Source organism: Littorina saxatilis, linkage group LG1 (assembly GCF_037325665.1).
Source record: "Littorina saxatilis isolate snail1 linkage group LG1, US_GU_Lsax_2.0, whole genome shotgun sequence".
In the NCBI taxonomy this organism is placed as follows: Eukaryota; Metazoa; Mollusca; class Gastropoda; order Littorinimorpha; family Littorinidae; genus Littorina; species Littorina saxatilis.
Genome location: NC_090245.1, coordinates 60,083,719 through 60,091,839, shown reverse-complemented (window position 1 = coordinate 60,091,839; position 8,121 = coordinate 60,083,719). Strand labels below are relative to the sequence as shown.

The following is an 8,121-nucleotide window of genomic DNA, read 5'->3' as shown; positions in this document are numbered from 1 at the left end:
CTCTCTCTCTCTCTCTCTCTCTCTCTCTCTCTCTCTCTCTCTCTCTCAGCTCACCGTGCTTTCTCTTCAAACTTCGTCCTTACCCCCCCCCCCCCCCCCTCATATCCCCCCAGCTCTGGGCATACAGTATCGCTGGAATCCATGTGTTTTGTAATAATTTGATTATCGTCGTCTACTTAATTGGGGAAGCATGCTGGCACCAGTAAGAATCTGTGTGTGGAGACGCAGCTATGTTGTTGGCTGAGCGGCTCTGTCTTGCTTGGGCCTGGGCAAATCAAAGAACCGCTCCTCTGTGTATTTTCACGAGTCAAGGTTGTAGCAAAAATATCAGCCTGCTGTTTTGGTTAATGTTTTGTGAGCATGAATTGCATAGAACTCTCTCTCTCTCTCTCTCTCTCTCTCTCTCTCTCTCTCTCTCTCTCTCTCTCTCTCTCTCTCTCTCTCTCTCTCTCTCTCTCTCTCTCTCTCTCTCTCTCTCTCTCTCTCTCTCTCTCTCTCTCTAGGCATGCTTAATTGAGATAATTACTGGCTTACTGCGCAGCAAATATCACAGCAATGAGGGGCCTTCAAAATAATTATGTTTCATAATCCACAGGCCACACGCACAGCTGTCGCTTTCATGTCAAGATGCTATCTGCTAAGTTTCAGAACAGCTACCTTTCTTGGTTGATTAGTCATTAATACTCGATTCCATGTCAGTAAACCATGTTTTTCTGATCACCAGACGCACACAGTGAGACCATAATTACAGTTTACACATTGTCATGATATCAAGCAGCTTGGTGACAAAGCGTGAAGGCAGACAAGCAAGTGACGTGCACCTTGAAACAGGACCCACAACCTGTCATCCATAACAGCAATTAAGCCTAGCAGCCTGGCCAGTTTTCCAACGGTAACAAGGGTTTCGTTTCAATCACTTTATTGCCAGGGACAAGCCGCACGTGTATTTTGCTGAGTGACTCACAGCTTTCTCTTGTGACCTGCATGCATTGTGTCTCGTCTGTTACTGACACAAACAAAGGGCACTAATGCAAGAACATGCGCCCTGTCACTAAAGAAATGAATGATTTTTCTGTTTGTTTTAAAAATGACAGTGATCAAATGATGACGATGGTGGTGTTGGTGGTGGTGGTGGAGGTGATGGTGGTTGGTAGTGGTGGTGATGATGATGTACTGACTGTCACACATCATTTTAGAAGTCGACCTGTTGTTGTTTTTACACCCCCGGTATAGGGGTGTGTATAGGTTTCGGTCGATGTGTTTGTTTGTTTGTGTGTTTGTTTGTTTGTATGTTTGTATGTTTGTGTGTTTGTTTGTGTTCGCAAGTAGATCTCAAGAATGAACGGACCGATCGTCACCAAACTTGGTGAACAGGTTCTATACATTTCTGAGACGGTCCTTACAAAAATTGGGACCAGTCAAACACACGGTTAGGGAGTTATTGGTGGATTTTGGTTTTTTGGGGGGATCAACTACGGCATAACTCTTCCTTATCTTCTCCATGTTTTCAGCGTTTACCTCCCTTCCTTCGTATGGTGCACTGCAGTAGGAGGGGGCATCTTCGGATATTCCCGGCGTTCTGTTACTATTTTTAGAAGGTCACCGCAGTGTCCAGAACGTAAATTGGACCCGTAAATTATCCTCACTGTAAAAGTGCAAAGGTCGAATCAATTTATAGCCACGCGAAAAATACACTGTCATCTATCTCTCTATATATACGGCTTCTCCAGGGATGTTGCTACAAATCCATACCTATAGGACAAATGTCCTGAGTTCTTCAGCATCAATAGGACATTTGACCGCTTTCAGAAAGTCTAATAGGACATTATGAATTTGCGCCAAACAGCTTATAACACATTCCATGGAATTGTTCCAAAGTCATGTGCCCACACACACACGCACACGCACACACACACACACCCACGCGCTGTAGAACACACACATAATATAGTAAATACATCAACACAGTGTGTGTATAATGTTGTATTTGTTTAGTTTCAAAGAAACCACAACAAAGAAACCAACATGAACAACTTCAGAGCTCTTACTTTGATTACAGACTGCATGATTTGGATAAAAGTTGAAAAACAAAATGATCGGTTTGATCTAATGCTGATCTTTTGCAGGCTTTAGGGTTTTTTTCAGCGGCATAATTCAGTGCTTCGTCTCGTATCGAAAACAAAAGCAGACGACAAATTTAGTCAGTTGGAGTTGTCTCCCGTACTCCTGCAGCATGCACTGATCTAAAAATAATCCACTATAATAGACGGTTATACCCAAACGGCGCATACCGCAAACGGTTCGGGAATTCCAGACAAAAGAAAAGATCTGCACTGGCAACTCCAGTGTCAGCTGAACACGAGAGCGTTCGGTCTTTTAGAAGATTTGTATCTTGAAATGAAAATTATCGAATATCGCGCTGTCCGAAGGAATGGAGTACATATCGGACAATGACCACGCTCAGGCTAAAACGATAGGACATCTGACCGACATGCGGCAATGTGAATCGGACATTTGGGGATTTTCATCGATAAATGTCCGATGTCCGACGCCTAACGACATCCCTGCTTCTCTGTGTTTGTGTGTGTGTGTGTGTGTGTGTGTGTGTGTGTGTCTCTCTATGTGGGCAACACCTGTGAATTGTTCAGTTCTGTTTGTGATGTGGTCTGGCGGCTTTTGTGTATTTGTATGTACTGGCCTTCCTTCGAGAAGCCAGAACAGTTCAAAAGGGCTTGGAGATAAGCTCTAAATTGCTCAATCCTGAGCAGTGAGATTGGTTATTTCCCTTTGACCAACGGGGGTGTTTTTCCTATCGGAGGAATTTCTTGTTGTTTTTATAGTTTAGTATTCGCAAAATAATTGAGTAAACATACGTGCAAAACTGAAATGCACTGTTTCTGGGCACGAAGGCAAAAGTATTGTTTGTTTTCTAAATGTGCACATCATTATGATACATAGCAGGAAAGGGAGATGGAGCCAGTGGGGCTCGTAGGAAAAAGGGAGCCAGACAGAGAGATTCGTAGCCTTACAAAGGTCCTTTTTCCTCCACTCTAATTTTGCAATAGTTCGATACAAGCATTATTAGCAGTAAATGCATTCATCAATATTCTGCCGTGAACTGGTGTTACATATCGTCGCTATCTCCCAGAGAGAAAACGTTTCTTTTTGTATGTATGGGGCGATTTATATAGCGCTTGACGTTCTCTAAGCGCTTTACATATTAATTTCTGCCGTGTGAGATGGAATTTTTTATTCAATATATCACGCATTCACATCGGCCAGTAAATCTCAAGCCAATTAAGGCGAATATTTACTTTTCACGGCCTATTATTCCAAGTCACACGGGTATTTGGTGGACATTTGTATCTATGCCTATACAATTTTGCCAGGAAAGACCCTTTTGTCAATCGTGGGATCTTTAACGTGCACACCCCAATGTAGTGTACACGAAGGGACCTCGGTTTTTCGTCTCATCCGAAAGACTAGCACTTGAACCCACCACCTAGGTTAGGAAAGGGGGGAGAAAATTGCTAACGCCCTGACCCAGGGTCGAACTCGCAACCTCTCGCTTCCGAGGCAAGTGCGTTTACCACTCGGCCACCCAGTCCTTGTTGACAGAACTTTCCCATGTGGGCTGTAAACTATTCAGAAGGCTTGGCCCCCAAACTGTTAAGTGTATGTCTCATTCTCCGCTGCCCTCGTATCAATGTTCGGTTCACTGACTCGTGGGTGTTGGCTTTTGATGCGTTTACTATTTATGCCACTACCGGGTAATGAACTGCACTTTAATGGTAAGTGTTGGTCCCAGTTTTGTTGATGAGAACAACAAGTGTAACGAGACATCTAAATATATTGGCCATTTTACGGTTGATGTACAGCTGGCTGCGTGATTTGCGTTCTTTTGTTTGTGATATAATGTGGTGGTGGTTTTTTGTGTAGGGGGGGGGGGGGGGGGGGGGGGGCAGTTAAAACTGTGTTATTATTTTGTATAATTGGTACTGACATTTCGGTACCTTTGTTTTGTCTGTTTGGTTGCTCGTGGTCTGTTCAAATTGTTCGTTCGTCCGTTCGTCTGACCGTTCGTGTTGTGTGTATGTGTGGGTTTTTTTAATCACACTAGAAGTATAGTTATTTTTGTATCTGTTTTCATTGCGCTGTGCTGTTCTACTATATTGCGTTATATTTTGTAGCTAAATCAGGGACAGATTGAATCACTAGGCTTCTCTCTAAAATTGTTATCTTTGTGTGTTGCATCAGTCAATAAATCGATCTATATGTTTGTATCACTGCATGTGTCCGACTGTGTGCGTATGTGAATATTTTTGTTTGTTACAATTTGTGAGTACAGAGCAGACTTTAATGTACGCTTCTGCACATGCATGAGATGTTGCGTGCATGTGTGCTTGGGTATTTTTTTCTGTTTTTAAAAATTTTATTTCTCTATCACCACAATCAAATTTCCTGCATAAAAGGCCAAGTCAAAAACACAACAATTTACTCTGCCATACCAGTAATGTCAAAGAGCAGCCATATACACACAGAGCGCGATGACGACTGATTTGATGGCGTTATCTCGATCCATACACTGCGCTGGTCCACATGCAATTTACCATCCCCTGGGGTAGTCAAGCGGGGTGCACGACCTGTGCCATATTCATGATGACACCCCGATTGCATCCACCCTGATTAGTGTCACGTAATGAACTTGCGGTGGATCGTTCAGTCGTCGTGTGTGAGTGTGGAGGCAGGTAGAAATGGGGTGGTGTGGGGGTTGGGAGAAAACGGGTGGCCGATGTTGATGTGATGTGGTGTGTGTGTGTGTGTGTGTGTGCGTGCGTGTGTGTGTGTGTGTATGTGTGTGTGTGTGTGTGTGCGTGTGTGTGTGTGTGTGTGTGTGTGTATGTGTGTACGTGTGTGTGTGTATGTGTGTGTGTGTGTGTGTGAGAGAGTGTGTGTATGTGTGTGTGTGTGTGCGTGTGCGTGCGTGTGTGTGTGTGCGTGTGTGTGTGTGTGTATGTGTGAGAGTGTGTGTGTGTGTGTGTGTGAGTGTGTGTGTGTAAGTGTGTGTGTGTGTGTGTGTGTGTGTGCATGCGTGCATGCGTGCATGTGTATGTGAGCGTATACATGTGTGTTTGTTAGATGTCGCTTGAAAGTGTGTGCTCTTTTGTATAACCCCTGCTTTTCAAAGAAACTCCAGGCATAGGCGTAGAGGAGACAATTAATTAACTGATGAAGCGTGGTCTAACTGACAGCAATCTCAAACGCTAAGATACAAAAAAAAGTAAATAGAAAATAAATATTGATACATTATTTATCTCGCTGTATCCATTATTCGGACTCGTTTGTCAGTTACCGAATTGATTTTTGGATTGAACAATTTTACTGATGGACGTTTAGTGTATGTTCTTTATATAATTTTATTTCATTTAACCATGGATTTAAAGTTACGAGATTCAAACTAAGCGTCGGGCCAGGCATATTTTGTATGAATAACATACTGAATATCATGTAGGAGAAGAGCACTATTCTTGTACAGAAATAAAAAAAAACTAAGTAATCAAAAACACAAGAGTAAAACAACATAATAATAAAAAGATTAAATGCATCAACACAAATGAAATATATATATACATTTTAGTCACATTGTTTTACTGGGATTTGTCTTTTTCGCGAATAGAGTACGCGTGTGCGAGCATCTGTTGCATTTCGTAGATCTATACTCGAGAATAAAAAAACAGAAAAAAAAATAAACAGCAAAAACAAGCTCACATTTTCACAATAAAATTGCTGACTACATTTTTCTGAATAAAATAATGAATGAAGAAAGACAAAAATGAAAAAGAAGGAACAACAGAAGGAAACAAAGACATGTAATCAAGAGAGTAACAAAAAAGCTAATGCTGAAATAATTTCGATGATGCATTTTATGAATATGAAATGACTTTTTCTCTCTAAACCCACCTGATCAAAGTTTCGCCTCGTGCTTGAAGCTGACATAAATAAAGATCAAAACGGATTTTTTTTCCCCAACCTGAATAGATTGGGTTTTTTTAAAATGCGAACAGTATAAAAACAACATGTCTTGATATTCCCGCATAACCAGTCGAAAGCATGTATTTTGTAATAACACTGAAACGTTCAGTATAAAATGAATGAGCTGTGGTATATAAAACAGAAAACGTCAAGTATTCTCTGACACATTTGGGCTGAATCGAAATCAAAAATAATATATATATATAGCAAGATAATGTATTAATTTAAAGAAGATTGCGACGTTAAACGCGTTGTATTTTTGTTTTGTGTGTATAGGGAAACCACAAAGAAACATACAAAGAGTTTAATTTGTGAATGTTTCGTTTTCTTCTTAAAAAACAACAACAACAACAATACAGGAAGTTTGAAATGTAATATGTATTGTCTGTGGCTAACAAGTATTACTGCTGAAAGCCCGCATCTCCACAAAAAAGGTTTGTTAACGTTTCATGTTTGTGAGCACGGCATCAGTGACAAAACAGAAGAGAATATTCACAAAACTACCCTTACGGAACACCGAGTTCTGTCCGCATCCTGCGCCTTCCAATGAGCTTTGTTCGAAACAAAAAAACGTAATTGAAATTAAAACAAAATAAAGGTTTCTGGCTTGTGATTTATAACTGTACAGGCATTCAGTCATTGATAAAGCACACGACTCTGGATTTTGGCAGCGCCCAGTAGAGCAGAAACAAATAGCTACACAATGATGATGATTTTGTTCACAATTTTAAATGAATCGAAATTAATGTGGCCGGAAAAGGATTTTGACTCGGAGTTTCAATAATTGTAACCGTTGGTGTTTTTACATTTTTTTTTTAACTAAGTAGAATGCACAAAAAATAATAAGAGAAAGAAAAACTATATTAATAAACACAAACCTGATCTCAGTAAAGGCTGACGGTCAGACAGACAGACCGACACATAGACAGACCTTCGCGACAGATCATTACACACACAAACACACACCGTGGCGCACACCGTGGCACACCGTGGCACACACACACACACACACTGGCACACACACCGTCACACACTCTCTCACACACACACACACGCATACACACACACACACTCTCTCACACACACACACACACACACAAACACACACACACACAGAGTGCGAAAGCTATGACTAAACTATGTTTTCGGCGACTTACCTGAAATTCAAAGTAACTCCAAGCAGACACGCAACACTGCACTGAAATGACTGACAGCCGAAAACACTTTGCCACCCGGCGAGCAATGACAAATTCAACAGATAACAGCACACCCGGTGAAGATCCAAACCTCCACACTGTGTCAACTTCTTTCACCCGTTCCGATCTCGGGTACGTTGACTAACTCGGCGACACAGATATCCGAAATTCTACACTTTGTGCGCACCAACTGACACGTCTTCTGGGTAGAAACAGTTGTACTGACACTTACCCTGACATCTCAGGGTACAACTTCCTCAGTCCACGAGTCTTAGCTCTCCTTCATTGCCTTGCCTGGAGCCGGTCAATGAAAAATGTGAATGAAATAATTGTACTACGTGACGAAAGCACGTTGTTTAGTTATTACACACAATATAATACTCCAACCATCTCTAACTTTTTGCTCTAATAATCTAACACACACACACACACGAAAGAAGGACGATAGCGTATCAAGAACACAACGCCTCAACACATGCAGTTTTCCGTAAGCGTACGTAAGTCGTACTACGAAGGAGACGGGGGAAAAGACTTTCACAGTTCGCCAGTTTGTGGCAAAGATCACCAGCGCATATATTGTGTGCACACAGACACACTCACAGACGCACACATGGGCTAACTGGGCTTGCAAAGCAGGCGCTGAGGTAGAGCCCCGAACGCTCACTCTGGATCGACGATACTGCTAGTAGAACGAGCGCGCGCGCTCAGTCGCAGAGAGGGTACTGAATCGAGCTGTATACAGCCTCTACTCTATGCTCCTTTTTTCCAGTTACAGCTTTTTCCCTCTCAGTGCAACGGCTTGGAGGTATCTATCCAGAGAGAGTGGCAATGTTCTGTTCGGTGAGAGAATAGAGGATAGAACTAGGGGAGAAGACAGTGACAGCGGAATCCA

General features: G+C 42.0%; 1 protein-coding gene across 1 annotated transcript in view; it reads right to left on the bottom strand.

The window, feature by feature from the left end:
- The window catches only part of LOC138981069 (hemicentin-1-like), a 349,865-nt gene extending 342,018 nt beyond the window's left edge, over nucleotides 1–7,847 (bottom strand). The window contains exon 1 of the mRNA XM_070353925.1: nucleotides 7,191–7,847. The gene's annotated coding sequence lies outside the window, so the exon portion shown is untranslated. The remainder of the gene's footprint in view (nucleotides 1–7,190) is intronic.
- Nucleotides 7,848–8,121: the final 274 nt, after the last annotated feature.